The sequence below is a fragment of the Pristiophorus japonicus genome, chromosome 18, assembly GCF_044704955.1.
Source record: "Pristiophorus japonicus isolate sPriJap1 chromosome 18, sPriJap1.hap1, whole genome shotgun sequence".
Classification (NCBI taxonomy): domain Eukaryota; kingdom Metazoa; phylum Chordata; class Chondrichthyes; family Pristiophoridae; genus Pristiophorus; species Pristiophorus japonicus.
Genome location: NC_091994.1, coordinates 4165121 through 4183923, shown reverse-complemented (window position 1 = coordinate 4183923; position 18803 = coordinate 4165121).

Here is an 18803-nt window from a genome sequence, read left to right as displayed (position 1 = left end):
GGACAGTGTAGAGAGAGCTTTGCTCTGTATCTAACCCGTGCTGTCGCTGCCCTGGGAGTGTTTGATGGGACTGTGCAGAGGGAGCTTTACTCTGTATCGAACCCGTGCTGTACCTGCCCTGGGAGTGTTTGATGGGACAGTGTAGAGGGAGCTTTACTCTGTATCTAAACCCGTGCTGTACCTGCCCTGGGATTGTTTGATGGGACAGTGTAGAGGGAGCTTTACTCTGTATCCAACCCATGCTGTAGCTGCCCTGGGAGTGTTTGATGGGGACAGTGTAGAGGGAGACTCACTCTGCATCTAACCCCCTGTACCTGCCCTGGGAGTGTTTGATGGGACAGTGTAGAGGGAGCTTTGCTCTGTATCTAACCCGTGCTGTACCTGCCCTGGGAGTGTTTGATGGGACTGTGTAGAGGGAGCTTTACTCTGTATCTAACCCTGTGCTGTACATGCACTGGGAGTATTTCATGGGACAGTGGAGGGGGAGCTTTACTCTGTATCAAACCACGTGCTGTACCTGCCCTAGGAGTGTTTGATGGGAGAGTGCAGTGGGAGCTTTATTCTGTATCTAATCCATGCTGTACCTGCACTGGACGTGTTTGATGGGACAGTGTAGAGGGAGCTTTACACTGTATCTAACCCGTGCTGTTCCTGCCCTGGGAGTGTTTGATGGGACAATGTAGAGGGAGCTTTATTCTGTATCTAATCCATGCTGTACCTGCACTGGACGTGTTTGATGGGACAGTGTAGAGGGAGCTTTACACTGTATCTAACCCGTGCTGTACCTGCCCTGGGAGTGTTTGATGGGACAGTATAGAGGGAGCTTTATTCTATATCTAATCCATGCTGCACCTGCACTGGGCGTGTTTGATGGGGACAGTGCAAAGGGAGCTTCACTCTATATCTAACCACTTGTACCTGCCCTGGGATTGTTTGATGGGACAGTGTAGAGGGAGCTTTACTCTGTATCTAACCCATGCTGTAGCTGCCGTGGGAGTGTTTGATGGGACAGTGTAGAGGGAGCCTTACTCTGCATCTAACCCCCTGTACCTGCCCTGGGGGTGTTTGATGGGACAGTTTGGAGGGAGCTTTGCTCTGTATCTAACCCGTGCTGTACCTGCCCTGGGAGTCTTTGATGGGACTGTGTAGAGGGAGCATTACTCTGTATCTAACCCGTGCTGTACCTGCCCTGGGAGTGTTTGATGGGACAGTGTAGAGGGAGCTATACTCTGTATCTAACCCGTGCTGTCCCTGCCCTGGGAGTGTTTGATGGGACAGTGTAGAGGGAGCTTTACTCTGTATCTAAACCCGTGCTGTACCTGCCCTGGGAGTGTTTGATGGGACAGTGTAGAGGGAGCTTTACTCTGTATCTAACCCATGCTGTAGCTGCCCTGGGAGTGTTTGATGGGGACAGTGTAGAGGGAGCCTCACTCTGTATCTAACCCCCTGTACCTGCCCTGGGAGTGTTTGATGGGACAGTGTAGAGGGAGCTTTGCTCTGTATCTAACCCGTGCTGTACCTGCCCTGGGAGTGTTTGATGGGACAGTGTAGAGGGAGCTTTCCTCTGTATCTAACCCGTGCTGTACCTGCCCTGGGAGTGTTTGATGGGACATTGTAGAGGGAGCTTTACTCTGTATCTAACATGTGCTGTACCTGCCCTGGGAGTGTTTGATGGGACAGTGTAGAGGGAGCATTACTCTGTCTCTAACCCGTGCTGTACCTGCCCTGGGAGTGTTTGATGGGACAGTGTAGAGGGCGCTTTACTCTGTATCGAACATGTGCTTTACCTGCCCTGGGAGGGTTTGAAGGCACAATGTAGAGGGAGCATTACTCTGTCTCTAACCCCGTGGTCTACCTGCCCTGGTAGTGTTTGATGTGACAGTGTAGAGGGAGATTTACTCTGTATCGAACCCGTGCTGTACCTGCCCTGGGAGTGTTTGATGGGACAGTGCAGAGGGAGCTTTACTCTGTATCTAACCCTGTGCTGTACCTGCTCTGGGAGTGTTTGATGGGACACTGTAGTGGGAGCTTTTCTCTGTATCTAACCCGTGCTGTACCTGCCCTGGAAGTGTTTGATGGGACAATGTAGAGGGAGCTTTACTCTGTATCTAACCTGTGCTGTACCTGCCCTGGGATTGTTTGATGGGACAGTGTAGAGGGAGCGTTACTCTGTATCTGACCCCGTGCTGCACCTGCCCTGGGGGTGTTTGATCGGACAGTGTAGAGGGAGCTTTAATCTGCATCTAACCCATGCTGTACCTGCCCTGGGAGTGTTTGATGGGACAGTGTAGAGGGAGCTTTACTCTCTATCAAACCCGTGCTGTACCTGCCCTGGGAGTGTTTGATGGGATAGTGTAGAGGGAGCTTTACTCTGTATCTAACCCGTGCTGTACCTGCCCTGGCAGTGTTTGATGGGATAGTGTAGAGGGAGCTTTACTCTGTATCTAACCCGTGCTGTGCTTGTCTGGGAGTGTTTGATGGGACAGTGTAGAGGGAGCTATACTCTGTATCTAACCCGTGCTGTCCCTGCCCTGGGAGTGTTTGATGGGACAGTGTAGAGGGAGCTTTACTTTGTATCTAACCCCCTGTACCTGCCCTGGGATTGTTTGATGGGACAGTCTAGAGGGAGTTTTACTCTGTATCTAACCCGTGCTGTACCTGCCCTGGGAATGTTTGATGGGACAGTGTAGAGGGAGCTTTACTCTGTATTTAACCCGTGCAGTACCTGCCCTGGGAGTGTTTGATGGGACAGTGTAGAGGCAGCTTTACTCTGAATCTAACCCGTGCTGTACCTGCCCTGGGAGTGTTTGATGGGACAGTGTAGAGGGAGCTTTACTCTCTATCAAACCCGTGCTGTACCTGCCCTGGGAGTGTTTGATGGGATAGTGTAGAGGGAGCTTTACTCTGTATCTAACCCGTGCTGTACCTGCCCTGGCAGTGTTTGATGGGATAGTGTAGAGGGAGCTTTACTCTGTATCTAACCCGTGCTGTGCTTGTCTGGGAGTGTTTGATGGGACAGTGTAGAGGGAGCTATACTCTGTATCTAACCCGTGCTGTCCCTGCCCTGGGAGGGTTTGAAGGCACAATGTAGAGGGAGCATTACTCTGTCTCTAACCCCGTGGTCTACCTGCCCTGGTAGTGTTTGATGTGACAGTGTAGAGGGAGATTTACTCTGTATCGAACCCGTGCTGTACCTGCCCTGGGAGTGTTTGATGGGACAGTGCAGAGGGAGCTTTACTCTGTATCTAACCCTGTGCTGTACCTGCTCTGGGAGTGTTTGATGGGACACTGTAGTGGGAGCTTTTCTCTGTATCTAACCCGTGCTGTACCTGCCCTGGGAGTGTTTGATGGGACAGTGTAGAGGCAGCTTTACTCTGAATCTAACCCGTGCTGTACCTGCCCTGGGAGTGTTTGATGGGACAGTGTAGAGGGAGCTGTACTCTGTATCTGACCCGTGCTGTACCTGCCTGGGAGTGTTTGATGGGACAGTGCAGAAGGAGCTTTACTCTGTATCTAACCCCGTGCTGTACCTGCCCTGGGAGTGTTTGATGGGACAGTGTAGAGGGCGCTTTACTCTGTATCTAACCCATGCTGTCGCTGCCCTGGGAGTGTTTGATGGGGAAAGTGTAGAGGGAGCCTTACTTTGTATCTAACCCCCTGTACCTGCCCTGGGATTGTTTGATGGGACAGTCTAGAGGGAGTTTTACTCTGTATCTAACCCGTGCTGTACCTGCCCTGGGAATGTTTGATGGGACAGTGTAGAGGGAGCTTTACTCTGTATTTAACCCGTGCAGTACCTGCCCTGGGAGTGTTTGATGGGACAGTGTAGAGGCAGCTTTACTCTGAATCTAACCCGTGCTGTACCTGCCCTGGGAGTGTTTGATGGGACAGTGTAGAGGGAGCTTTACTCTGTATCTAACCCGTGCCGTACCTGCCCTGGAAGTGTTTGATGGGACAGTGTAAAGGGAGCTTTACTCTGTATCAAACCCGTGTTGTACCTGCCCTGGGAGTGTTTGATGGGACAGTGCAGAGGGATCTTTACGCTGTATCTAACCCCGTGCTGTACCTGCCCTGGGAGTGTTTGATGGGACAGTGAAGAGGGAGCTTTACTCTGTATCTAATCCATGCTGTACCTGCACTGGGAGTGTTTGATGTGCACATTGTAGAGGGAGCTTTACTCTATATCTAACCCTTGTACCTGCCCTGGGAGTGTTTGATGGGACAGTGTAGAGGGAGCTTTACTCTGTAACTAACCCGTGCTGTACCTGCCCTGGGAGTGTTTGATGGGACAGTGTAGAGGGAGCTTTACTCTGTATCTAAACCGTGCTGTACCTGCCCTGGGAGTGTTTGATGGGACAGTGTAGAGGGAGCTGTACTCTGTATCTAACCCCGCGCTGTACCTGCCCTGGGAGTGTTTGATGGGACAGTGTCGAGGGAGCTTTACTCTGTATCTAAGCCCCTGTACCTGCCCTGGGAGTGTTTGATGGGACAGTGTAGAGGGAGCTTTGCTCTGTATCGAACCCATGCTGTACCTGCCCTGGGAGTCTTTGATTGGACTGCGGAGAGGGAGCTTTACTCTGTATCTAACCCGTGCTGTACCTGCCGTGGGAGTGTTTGATGGGACAGTGGAGAGGGAGCTTTACTCTGTATCTAACCCATGCTGTACCTGCCCTGGGAATGTTTGATGGGACAGTGCAGAGGGAGCTTTACTCTGTATTTAACCCGTGCTGTACCTGCCCTGGGAGTGTTTTAATGGGACAGTGTAGAGGGAGCTTTACTCTGAATCTAATCCGTGCTGTACCTGCCCTGGGAGTGTTTGATGGGACAGTGTAGAGGGTACTTTACTCTGTATCGAACTCCATGCTGTACCTGCCCTGGGAGTGTTTGATGGGACAGTGTAGAGGGAGCTTTACTCTGTATTTAACCCGTGCTGTACCTGCTCTGGGAGTGTTTGATGGGACAGTGTCGAGGGAGCTTTACTCTGTATCTAACCCGTGCTGTACCTGCTCTGGGAGTGTTTGATGGGACAGTGTCGAGGGAGCTTTACTCTGTATCTAACCCGTGCTGTACCTGCCCTGGAAGTGTTTGATGGGACAGTGTAGAGGGAGCTTTACTCTGTATCTAACTCTGTGCTGTAGCTGCTCTGGGAGTGTTTGATGGGACAGTGTAGAGGGAGCTTTACTCTGTATCTAACCCCGTGCTGTACCTGCCCTGGGAGTGTTTGATGGGACAGTATAGAGGGAGCTTTATTCTATATCTAATCCATGCTGCACCTGCACTGGGCGTGTTTGATGGGGACAGTGCAGAGGGAGCTTTACTCTATATCTAACCACTTGTACCTGCCCTGGGATTGTTTGATGAGACAGTGTAGAGGGAGCTTTAATCTGTATCTAACCTGTGCTGTACCTGCCCTGGGAATGTTTGATGGGACAGTGTCGAGGGAGCTTTACTCTGTGTCTGACCCTGTGCTGTACATGCACTGGGAGTATTTCATGGGACAGTGTGGGGGGAGCTTTACTCTGTATCTAACCACGTGCTGTACCTGCCCTGGGAGTGTTTGATGGGAGAGTGTAGAGGGAGCTTTACACTGTATCTAACCCGTGCTGTACCTGCACTGGACGTGTTTGATGGGACAGTGTAGAGGGAGCTATACACTGTATCTAACCCGTGCTGTACCTGCCCTGGGAGTGTTTGATGGGACAGTATAGAGGGAGCTTTATTCTATATCTAATCCATGCTGCACCTGCACTGGGCGTGTTTGATGGGGACAGTGCAGAGGGAGCTTTACTCTATATCTAACCACTTGTACCTGCCCTGGGAGTGTTTGATGGGACAGTGTAGAGGGAGCATTACTCTGTATCTAACCCGTGCTGTACCTGCCCTGGGAGTGTTTGATGGGACAGTGTAGAGGGAGCTATACTCTGTATCTAACCCGTGCTGTCCCTGCCCTGGGAGTGTTTGATGGGACAGTGTAGAGGGAGCTTTACTCTGTATCTAAACCCGTGCTGTACCTGCCCTGGGAGTGTTTGATGGGACAGTGTAGAGGGAGCTTTACTCTGTATCTAACCCATGCTGTAGCTGCCCTGGGAGTGTTTGATGGGGACAGTGTAGAGGGAGACTCACTCTGTATCTAACCCCCTGTACCTGCCCTGGGAGTGTTTGATGGGACAGTGTAGAGGGAGCTTTGCTCTGTATCTAACCCGTGCTGTACCTGCCCTGGGAGTCTTTGATGGGACTGTGTAGAGGGAGCTTTACTCTGTATCTAACCTGTGCTGTACCTGCCCTGGGAGTGTTTGATGGGACAGTGTAGAGGGAGCTTTACTCTGTATCTAACCCGTGCTGTACCTGCCCTGGGAATGTTTGATGGGACAGTGTAGAGGGAGCTTTACTGTCTATTTAACCTGTGCTGTACCTGCCCGGGGAGATTTTGATGGGACAGTGCAGAGGGAGCTATACTCTGTATCTAAATCATGCTGTACCTGCACTGGGAGTGTTTGATGCGGACAGTGTAGAGGCAGCTTTACTCTATATCTAACCCCTTGGAATAACCCTGGGATTGTTTGATGGGACAGTGTAGAGGCAGCTTTAATCTATATCTAACCCGTGCTGTAGCTGCCCCGGGATTGTTTGATGGGACAGTGTAGAGGGAGCTTTACTCTGAATCTAACCTGTGCTGTACTTGCCCTGGGAGTGTTTGATGGGACAGTGGAGAGGGTGCTTTACTCTGTATCTAACCCGTGCTGTACCTGCCCTGGGAGTGTTTGATGGGACAGTGGAGAGGGTGCTTTACTCTGTATCTAACCCCGTGCTGTACCTGCCCTGGGAGTGTTTGATGGGACAGTGCAGAGGGTGCTTTACTCTGTATCTAACTCCATGCTGTTCCTGCCCTGGGAATGTTTGATGGGACAGTGTAGAGGGAGCTTGACTCTGTATCTAACCCGTGCTGTACCTGCCCTGGGAGTGTTTGATGGGACAGTGTAGTGGGAGCTTTACTCTGTATCTAACCCGTGCTGTACCTGCCCTGTGAGTGTTTGATGGGACATTGTAGAGGGAGCTTTACTCGGTATCTCACCCCGTGCTGTACCTGCCCTGGGTGTGTTTGATGGAACAGTGTAGAGGAAGCTTTACTCTGTATCTAACCCCGTGCTGGAGCTGCCCTGGGAATGTTTGATGGGACAGTATAGAGGGAGCTTTACTCTGTATCTAAACCCGTGCTGTACCTGCCGTGGGAGTGTTTGATGGGACAGTGTATAGGGGGCTTTACTCTGTATCTAACCCATGCTGTAGCTGCCCTGGGAGTGTTTGATGGGGACAGTGTCGAAGGAGCCTCACTCTGCATCTAACCCCCTGTACCTGCCCTGGGAGTGTTTGATGGGACAGTGTAGAGGGAGCTTTGCTCTGTATCTAACCCGTGCTGTACCTGCCCTGGGAATGTTTGATGGGACAGTGTAGAGGGAGCTTTACTCTGTATCTAACCCTGTGCTGTACATGCACTGGGAGTATTTCATGGGACAGTGTGGGGGGAGCTTTACTCTGTATCTAACCACGTGCTGTACCTGCCCTGGGAGTGTTTGATGGGAGAGTGTAGAGGGAGCTTTACACTGTATCTAACCCGTGCTGTACCTGCCCTGGGAGTGTTTGATGGGACAGTGTAGAGGGAGCTTTATTCTGTATCTAATCCATGCTGTACCTGCACTGGACGTGTTTGATGGGACAGTGTAGAGGGAGCTATACACTGTATCTAACCCGTGCTGTACCTGCCTTGGGAGTATTTGATGGGACAGTATAGAGGGAGCTTTATTCTATATCTTATCCATGCTGCACCTGCACTGGGCGTGTTTGATGGGGACAGTGCAGAGGGAGCTTTACTCTATATCTAACCACTTGTACCTGCCCTGGGATTGTTTGATGGGACAGTGTAGAGGGAGCTTTAATCTGTATCTAACCCGTGCTGTACCTGCCCTGGGAGTGTTTGATGGGACAGTGTAGAGGGAGCTGTACTCTGTATCTAACCTGTGCTGTACCTGCCCTGGGAGTGTTTGATGGGACAGTGTAGAGGGAGCATTACTCTGTATCTAACCCGTGCTGTAGCTGCCCTGGGAGTGTTTGATGGGACAGTGTAGAGGGAGCTATACTCTGTATCTAACCCGTGCTGTCCCTGCCCTGGGAGTGTTTGATGGGACAGTGTAGAGGGAGCTTTACTCTGTATCTCACCCGTGCTGTACCTGCCCTGGGAGTGTTTGATGGGACAGTGTAGAGGGAGCTTTACTCTGTATCTAACCCATGCTGTAGCTGCCCTGGGAGTGTTTGATGGGACAGTGTAGAGGGAGCTTTTCTCTGTATCTAACCCCGTGCTGTACCTGCCCTGGGAGTGTTTGATGGGACAGTGTCGAGGGAGCTTTACTCTGTATCTAAGCCCCTGTACCTGCCCTGGGAGTGTTTGATGGGACAGTGTAGAGGGAGCTTTGCTCTGTATCGAACCCATGCTGTATCTGCCCTGGGAGTGTTTGATGGGACAGTGGAGAGGGAGCTTTACTCTGTATCTAACACATGCTGTACCTGCCCTGGGAATGTTTGATGGGACAGTGCAGAGGGAGCTTTACTCTGTATTTAACCCGTGCTGTACCTGCCCTGGGAGTGTTTTAATGGGACAGTGTAGAGGGAGCTTTACTTTGAATCTAACCCGTGCTGTACCTGCCCTGGGAGTGTTTGATGGGACAGTGTAGAGGGTGCTTTACTCTGTATCGAACTCCATGCTGTACCTGCCCTGGGAGTGTTTGATGGGACAGTGTAGAGGGAGCTTTACTCTGTATTTAACCCGTGCTGTACCTGCTCTGGGAGTGTTTGATGGGACAGTGTCGAGGGAGCTTTACTCTGTATCTAACCCGTGCTGTACCTGCTCTGGGAGTGTTTGATGGGACAGTGTCGAGGGAGCTTTACTCTGTATCTAACTCCGTGCTGTAGCTGCTCTGGGAGTGTTTGATGGGACAGTGTGGAGGGAGCTTTATTCTGTATCTAATCCATGCTGTACCTGCACTGGACGTGTTTGATGGGACAGTGTAGAGGGAGCTATACTCTGTATCTAACCCGTGCTGTACCTGCCCTGGGAGTGTTTGATGGGACAGTATAGAGGGAGCTTTATTCTATATCTAATCCATGCTGCACCTGCACTGGGCGTGTTTGATGGGGACAGTGCAGAGGGAGCTTTACTCTATATCTAACCACTTGTACCTGCCCTGGGAGTGTTTGATGGGACAGTGTAGAGGGAGCATTACTCTGTATCTAACCCGTGCTGTACCTGCCTTGGGAGTGTTTGATGGGACAGTGTAGAGGGAGCTCTTCTCTGTATCTAACCCGTGCTGTCCCTGCCCTGGGAGTGTTTGATGGGACAGTGTAGAGGGAGCTTTACTCTGTATCTAAACCCGTGCTGTACCTGCCCTGGGAGTGTTTGATGGGACAGTGTAGAGGGAGCTTTACTCTGTATCTAACCCATGCTGTAGCTGCCCTGGGAGTGTTTGATGGGGACAGTGTAGAGGGAGACTCACTCTGTATCTAACCCCCTGTACCTGCCCTGGGAGTGTTTGATGGGACAGTGTAGAGGGAGCTTTGCTCTGTATCTAACCCGTGCTGTACCTGCCCTGGGAGTCTTTGATGGGACTGTGTAGAGGGAGCTTTACTCTGTATCTAACCTGTGCTGTACCTGCCCTGGGAGTGTTTGATGGGACAGTGTAGAGGGAGCTTTGCTCTGTATCTAACCCGTGCTGTACCTGCCCTGGGAATGTTTGATGGGACAGTGTAGAGGGAGCTTTACTGTCTATTTAACCTGTGCTGTACCTGCCCAGGGAGATTTTGATGGGACAGTGCAGAGGGAGCTGTACTCTGTATCTAAATCATGCTGTACCTGCACTGGGAGTGTTTGATGCGGACAGTGTAGAGGCAGCTTTATTCTATATCTAACCCCTTGGATCAACCCTGGGATTGTTTGATGGGACAGTGTAGAGGGAGCTTTACTCTGAATCTAACCTGTGCTGTACTTGCCCTGGGAGTGTTTGATGGGACAGTGGAGAGGGTGCTTTTCTCTGTATTTAACCCGTGCTGTACCTGCCCTGGGAGTGTTTGATGGGACAGTGCAGAGGGTGCTTTACTCTGTATCTAACTCCATGCTGTTCCTGCCCTGGGAATGTTTGATCGGACAGTGTAGAGGGAGCTTGACTCTGTATCTAACCCGTGCTGTAGCTGCCCCGGGAGTGTTTGATGGGACAGTGTAGAGGCAGCTTTACTCTGAATCTAACCTGTGCTGTACTTGCCCAGGGAGTGTTTGATGGGACAGTGGAGAGGGTGCTTTACTCTGTATCTAACCCGTGCTGTACCTGCCCTGGGAGTGTTTGATGGGACAGTGCAGAGGGTGCTTTACTCTGTATCTAACTCCATGCTGTTCCTGCCCTGGGAATGTTTGATGGGACAGTGTAGAGGGAGCTTGACTCTGTATCTAACCCGTGCTGTACCTGCCCTGGGAGTGTTTGATGGGACAGTGTAGTGGGAGCTTTACTCTGTATCTAACCCGTGCTGTACCTGCCCTGTGAGTGTTTGATGGGACATTGTAGAGGGAGCTTTACTCGGTATCTCACCCCGTGCTGTACCTGCGCTGGGTGTGTTTGATGGAACAGTGTAGAGGAAGCTTTACTCTGTATCTAACCCCGTGCTGGAGCTGCCCTGGGAATGTTTGATGGGACAGTATAGAGGGAGCTTTACTCTGTATCTAAACCCGTGCTGTACCTGCCGTGGGAGTGTTTGATGGGACAGTGTATAGGGGGCTTTACTCTGTATCTAACCCATGCTGTAGCTGCCCTGGGAGTGTTTGATGGGGACAGTGTCGAGGGAGCCTCACTCTGCATCTAACCCCCTGTACCTGCCCTGGGAGTGTTTGATGGGACAGTGTAGAGGGAGCTTTGCTCTGTATCTAACCCGTACTGTACCTGCCCTGGGAGTCTTTGATGGGACTGTGTAGAGGGAGCTTTACTCTGTAGCTAACCTGTGCTGTACCTGCCCTGGGAGTGTTTGATGGGACAGTGTAGAGGGAGCTTTACTCTATATCTAACCACTTGTACCTGCACTGGGATTGTTTGATGAGACAGTGTCGAGGGAGCTTTAATCTGTATCTAACCCGTGCTGTACCTGCCCTGGGAATGTTTGATGGGACAGTGTAGAGGGAGCTTTACTCTGTATCTAACCCTGTGCTGTACATGCACTGGGAGTATTTCATGGGACAGTGTGGGGGGAGCTTTACTCTGTATCTAACCACGTGCTGTACCTGCCCTGGGAGTGTTTGATGGGAGAGTGTAGAGGGAGCTTTACACTGTATCTAACCCGTGCTGTACCTGCCCTGGGAGTGTTTGATGGGACAGTGTAGAGGGAGCTTTATTCTGTATCTAATCCATGCTGTACCTGCACTGGACGTGTTTGATGGGACAGTGTAGAGGGAGCTGTACTCTGTATCTAACCCGTGCTGTACCTGCCTTGGGAGTATTTGATGGGACAGTGTAGAGGGAGCATTACTCTGTATCTAACCCGTGCTGTAGCTGCCCTGGGAGTGTTTGATGGGACAGTGTAGAGGGAGCTATACTCTGTATCTAACCCGTGCTGTCCCTGCCCTGGGAGTGTTTGATGGGACAGTGTAGAGGGAGCTTTACTCTGTATCTAAACCCGTGCTGTACCTGCCCTGGGAGTGTTTGATGGGACAGTGTAGAGGGAGCTTTACTCTGTATCTAACCCATGCTGTACCTGCCCTGGGAGTGTTTGATGGGACAGTGTAGAGGGAGCTTTACTCTGTATCTAACCCGTGCTGTCCCTGCCCTGGGAGTGTTTGATGGGTCAGTATAGAGGGAGCTTTACTCTGTATCTAACCTGTGCTGTACCTGCCCTGGGAGTGTTTGATGGGACAGTGTAGAGGGAGCTTTACTCTGTATCTAACCCGTGCTGTACCTGCCCTGGGAATGTTTGATGGGACAGTGTAGAGGGAGCTTTACTCTGTATTTAACCCGTGCTGTTCCTGCCCTGGGAGTGTTTGATGGGACAGTGTAGAGGGAGCTTTACTCTGAATCTAACCCGTGCTGTACCTGACCTGGGAATGTTTGATGGGACAGTGTAGAGAGTGCTTTACTCTGTATCTAACCCGTGCTGTACCTGCCCTGGGAGTGTTTGATGGGACAGTGTAGAGGGAGATTTACTCTGCATCTAACCCGTGCAGTACCTGCACTGGAAGTGTTTGATGGGACAGTGTAAAGGGAGCTTTACTGGGTATCTAACCCATGCTGTACCTGCCCTGGGAGTGTTTGATGGGACAGTGCAGAGGGAGCTTTACTCTGTATCTAACCCATGCTGTACCTGCCCTGGGAGTGTTTGATGGGACAGTGTAGAGGGAGCTTTACTCTGTATCTAACCCGTGCTGTCCCTGCCCTGGGAGTGTTTGATGGGACAGTGTAGAGGGAGCTTTACTCTGTATCTAACCCGTGCTGTTCCTGCCCTGGGAGTGTTTGATGGGACAGTGTAGAGGGAGCTTTACTCTGAATCTAACCCGTGCTGTACCTGACCTGGGAATGTTTGATGGGACAGTGTAGAGAGTGCTTTACTCTGTATCTAACCCGTGCTGTACCTGCCCTGGGAGTGTTTATGGGACAGTGTGGAGGGTGCTTTACTCTGTATCTAACTCCATGCTGTACCTGCCCTGGGAGTGTTTGATGGGACTGTGTAGAGGGAGCTTTACTCTGTATCTAACCCCCTGTACCTGCCCTGGGAGTGTTTGATGGGACAGTGTGGAGGCAGCTTTACTCTGTATCGAACCCGTGCTGTACCTGCCCTGGGAGTGTTTGATGGGACAGTGTAGAGTGAGATTTACTCTGTATCTAACCCGTGCTGTACCTGCCCTGAGAGTGTTTGATGGGACAGTGGAGAGGGATCTTTAATCTGTATCTAACCCGTGCAGCACCTGCCCTGTGAGTGTTTGATGGGACAGTGTAGAGGGAGCTTTACTCTGTATCTAACCCCGTGCTGTACCTGCCCTGGGAGGGTTTGATGGGACAGTGCAGAGGGAGCGTTACTCTGTATCTAACCCCGTGCTGTACCTGCCCTGGGAGTGATTGATGGGACAGTGCAGAGGGAGCTTTACTCTGTATCTAACCCGTGCTGTACCTGCCCTGAGAGTATTTGATGAGACAGTGTAGAGGGAGCTTTACTCTGTATTTAACCCGTGCTGTACCTGCCCTGGGAGTGTTTGATGGGACAGTGTAGAGGGAGCTTTACTCTGTCTCCAACCCGTGCTGTACCTGCCCTAGGAGTGTTTGATGGGACAGTGTAGAGGGAGCTTTACTCTCTATCAAACCCGTGCTGTACCTGCCCTGGGAGTGTTTGATGGGATCGTGTAGAGGGAGCTTTACTCTGTATCTAACCCGTGCTGTACCTGCCCTGGCAGTGTTTGATGGGATAGTGTAGAGGGAGCTTTACTCTGTATCTAACCCGTGCTGTGCTTGTCTGGGAGTGTTTGATGGGACAGTGTAGAGGGAGCTTTACTCTGTATCTAACCCATGCTGTAGCTGCCCTGGGAGTGTTTGATGGGGACAGTGGAGAGGGAGCCTTACTCTGTATCTAACCCCCTGTACCTGCCCTGGGAGTGTTTGATGGGACAGTGCACAGGGAGCTTTACTCTGTATCTAACCCATGCTGTACCTGCCCTGGGAGTGTTTGATGGGACAGTGTAGAGGGAGCTTTACTTTGTATCGAACCACGTGCTGTACCTGCCCTGGGATTGTTTGATGGGACAGTGTAGAGGGAGCTTAACTCTGAATCTAACCCGTGCTGTCCCTGCCCTGGGAGGTTCTGATGGGACAGTGTAGAGGGTGCTTTACTCTGTATCTAACTCCATGCTGTTCCTGCCCTGGGAATGTTTGATGGGACAGTGCAGAGGGAGCTTTACTCTGTATCTAACCTGTGCTGTACCTGCCCTGGAAGTGTTTGATGGGACAGTGTAGAGGGAGCTTTACTCTATATCTAACCTGTGCTGTACCTGCCCTGGAAGTGTTTGATGGGACAGTGTAGAGGGAGCTTTACTCTGTATCTAACCCCGTACTGTACCTGCCCTGGGAGTGTTTGATGGGACAGTGTACAGGGAGCTTTACTCTGTATCTACCCCGTGCTGTACCTGCTGTGGGAGTGTTTGATGGGACAGTGTAGAAGGAGCGTTACTCTGTATCTAACCTGTGCTGTACCTGACCTGTGAGTGTTTGATGGGACATTGTAGAGGGAGCTTTACTCGGTATCTAACCCCGTGCTGTACCTGCCCTGGGAGTGTTTGATGGGACAGTGTCGAGGGAGCTTTACTCTGTATCTAACCCGTGCTGTACCTGCCCTGGGAGTGTTTGATGGGGCAGTGTAGAGGGAGCTTTACTCTGAATCTAAACCGTGCTGTACCTGCCCTGGGAGTGTTTGATGGGACAGTGTAGAGGGAGCTTTACTCTGCATTTAACCCGTGCTGTACCTGTCCTGGGAGTGTTTGATGGGACAGTGTAGAGGGATCTTTAATCTATAGCTAACCCGTGCAGCACCTGCCCTGTGAGTGTTCGATGGGACAGTGTAGAGGGAGCTTTACTCGCTATCTAACCCCGTGCTGTACCTGCCCTGGGAGGGTTTGATGGGACAGTGCAGAGGGCGCGTTACTCTGTATCTAACCCCGTGCTGTACCTGCCCTGGGAGTGATTGATGGGAGAGTGCAGAGGGAGCTTTACTCTGTATCTAACCCGTGCTGTATCTGCCCTGAGAGTGTTTGATGAGACAGTGTAGAGGGAGCTTTACTCTGTATCTAACCCGTGCTGTACCTACCCTGGGAGTGTTTGATGGGACAGTGTGGAGGGAGCTTTACTCTGTATCTAACCTGTGCTGTACCTGACCTGTGAGTGTTTGATGAGACATTGTAGAGGGAGCTTTACTCGGTATCTAACCCCGTGCTGTACCTGCAATGGGAGTGTTTGATGGGATAGTGTCGAGGGAGCTTTAGTCTGTATCTAACCAGTGCTGTACCTGCCCTGAGAGTGTTTGATGGGACAGTGTAGAGGGATCTTTAATTTGTATCTAACCCGTGCAGCATCTGCCCTGTGAGTGTTTGATGGGACAGTGTAGAGGGAGCTTTACTCTGTATCTACCCCCGTGCTGTACCTGCCCTGGGAGGGTTTGATGGGACAGTGCAGAGGGAGCTTTACACTGTATCTAACCCGTGCTGTTCCTGCCCTGGGAGTGTTTGATGGGACAGTGTAGAGGGAGCTTTATTCTGTATCTAATCCATGCTGTACCTGCACTGGACGTGTTTGATGGGACAGTGTAGAGGGAGCTTTACACTGTATCTAACCCGTGCTGTACCTGCCCTGGGAGCGTTTGATGGGGCAGTATAGAGGGAGCTTTATTCTATATCTAATCCATGCTGCACCTGCACTGGGCGTGTTTGATGGGGACAGTGCAGAGGGAGCTTTACTCTATATCTAACCACTTGTACCTGCCATGGGATTGTTTGATGGGACAGTGTAGAGGGAGCTTTACTCTGTATCTAACCCGTGCTGTACCTGCCCTGGGAGTGTTTGATGGGACTGTGTAGAGGGAGCCTTACTCTGCATCTAACCCCCTGTACCTGCCCTGGGAGTGTTTGATGGGATAGTTTGGAGGGAGCTTTGCTCTGTATCTAACCCGTGCTGTACCTGCCCTGGGAGTCTTTGATGGGACTGTGTAGAGGGAGCATTACTCTGTATCTAACCCGTGCTGTACCTGCCCTGGGAGTGTTTGATGGGACAGTGTAGAGGGAGCTATACTCTGTATCTAACCCGTGCTGTCCCTGCCCTGGGAGTGTTTGATGGGACAGTGTAGAGGGAGCTTTACTCTGTATCTAAACCCGTGCTGTACCTGCCCTGGGAGTGTTTGATGGGACAGTGTAGAGGGAGCTTTACTCTGTATCTAACCCATGCTGTAGCTGCCCTGGGAGTGTTTGATGGGGACAGTGTAGAGGGAGCCTCACTCTGTATCTAACCCCCTGTACCTGCCCTGGGAGTGTTTGATGGGACAGTGCAGAGGGAGCTTTGCTCTGTATCTAACCCGTGCTGTACCTGCCCTGGGAGTGTTTGATGGGACAGTGTAGAGGGAGCTTTCCTCTGTATCTAACCCGTGCTGTACCTGCCCTGGGAGTGTTTGATGGGACATTGTAGAGGGAGCTTTACTCTGTATCTAACATGTGCTGTACCTGCCCTGGGAGTGTTTGATGGGACAGTGTAGAGGGAGCATTACTCTGTCTCCAACCCGTGCTGTACCTGCCCTGGGAGTGTTTGATGGGACAGTGTAGAGGGCGCTTTACTCTGTATCGAACATGTGCTGTACCTGCCCTGGGAGTGTTTGAAGGCACAATGTAGAGGGAGCATTACTCTGTCTCTAACCCCGTGGTCTACCTGCCCTGGTAGTGTTTGATGTGACAGTGTAGAGGGAGATTTACTCTGTATCGAACCCGTGCTGTACCTGCCCTGGGAGTGTTTGATGGGACAGTGTAGAGGGAGCTTTACTCTGTATCTGACCCCGTGCTGCACCTGCCCTGGGGGTGTTTGATCGGACAGTGTAGAGGGAGCTTTAATCTGCATCTAACCCGTGCTGTACCTGCCCTGGGAGTGTTTGATTGGACAGTGTAGAGGGAGCTTTACTCTGTCTCCAACCCGTGCTGTACCTGCCCTAGGAGTGTTTGATGGGACAGTGTAGAGGGAGCTTTACTCTCTATCAAACCCGTGCTGTACCTGCCCTGGGAGTGTTTGATGGGATAGTGTAGAGGGAGCTTTACTCTGTATCTAACCCGTGCTGTACCTGCCCTGGCAATGTTTGATGGGATAGTGTAGAGGGAGCTTTACTCTGTATCTAACCCGTGCTGTGCTTGTCTGGGAGTGTTTGATGGGACAGTGTAGAGGGAGCTTTACTCTGTATCTAACCCATGCTGTAGCTGCCCTGGGAGTGTTTGATGGGGACAGTGGAGAGGGAGCTTTACTCTGTATCTAACCCCCTGTACCTGCCCTGGGAGTATTTGATGGGACAGTGCACAGGGAGCTTTACTCTGTATCTAACCCATGCTGTACCTGCCCTGGGAGTGTTTGATGGGACAGTGTAGTGGGAGCTTTACTTTGTATCTAACCACGTGCTGTACCTGCCCTGGGATTGTTTGATGGGACAGTGTAGAGGGAGCTTTACTCTGAATCTAACCCGTGCTGTCCCTGCCCTGGGAGGTTCTGATGGGACAGTGTAGAGGGTGCTTTACTCTGTATCTAACTCCATGCTGTTCCTGCCCTGGGAATGTTTGATGGGACAGTGCAGAGGGAGCTTTACTCTGTATCTAACCTGTGCTGTACCTGCCCTGGAAGTGTTTGATGGGACAGTGTAGAGGGAGCTTTACTCTGTATCTAACCTGTGCTGTACCTGCCCTGGAAGTGTTTGATGGGACAGTGTAGAGGGAGCTTTACTCTGTATCTAACCCCGTACTGTACCTGCCCTGGGAGTGTTTGATGGGACAGTGTACAGGGAGCTTTACTCTGTATCTACCCCGTGCTGTACCTGCTGTGGGAGTGTTTGATGGGACAGTGTAGAAGGAGCGTTACTCTGTATCTAACCCTGTGCTGTACCTGCACTGGGAGTGTTTGATGGGATAGTGTAGAGGGAGCTTTACTCTATATCTAACCTGTGCTGTACCTGACCTGTGAGTGTTTGATGGGACATTGTAGAGGGAGCTTTACTCGGTATCTAACCCCGTGCTGTACCTGCCCTGGGAGTGTTTGATGGGGCAGTGTAGAGGGAGCTTTACTCTGAATCTAAACTGTGCTGTACCTGCCCTGGGAGTGTTTGATGGGACAGTGTAGAGGGATCTTTAATCTATAGCTAACCCGTGCAGCACCTGCCCTGTGAGTGTTTGATGGGACAGTGTAGAGGGAGCTTTACTCGCTATCTAACCCCGTGCTGTACCTGCCCTGGGTGGGTTTGATGGGACAGTGCAGAGGGAGCGTTACTCTGTATCTAACCCCGTGCTGTACCTGCCCTGGGAGGGTTTGATGGGACAGTGCAGAGGGAGCGTTACTCTGTATCTAACCCCGTTCTGTACCTGCCCTGGGAGTGATTGATGGGACAGTAGAGAGGGAGCTTTACTCTGTATCTAACCCGTGCTGTACCTGCCCTGGGAGTGTTTGATGGGACAGTGTAGAGGGAGCATTACTCTGTATTTAACCCGTGCTGTACCTGCCCTGGGAGTGTTTGATGGGACAGTGTAGATGGAGCTTTACTCTGAATCTAACTCGTGCTGTACCTGCCCTGGGAGTGTTTGATGGGACAGTGTAGAGGGAGCTTTACTCTGTATCTAAGCCGTGCTGTACCTGCCCTGGCAGTGTTTGATGGGACAGTGTAGAGGGAGCTTTACTCTGTATCTGACATGTGCTGTACCTGCCCTGGGAGTGTTTGATGGGACAATGTAGAGGGAGCATTACTCTGTATCTAACTCCATGCTGTACCTGCCCTGTGAGTGTTTGATGGGACAGTGTAGAGGGAGCTGTACTATGTATCTAACCCGTGCTTTACCTGCCCTCGGAGTGTTTGATGGGGACAGTGTAGAGGGAGCTTTACTCTGTATCTAACCCATGCTGTACCTGCCCTGGGAGTGTTTGATGGGACTGTGTAGAGGGAGCTTTACTCTGTATCTAACCCCCTGTACCTGCCCTGGGAGTGTTTGATGGGACAGTGTGGAGGCAGCTTTA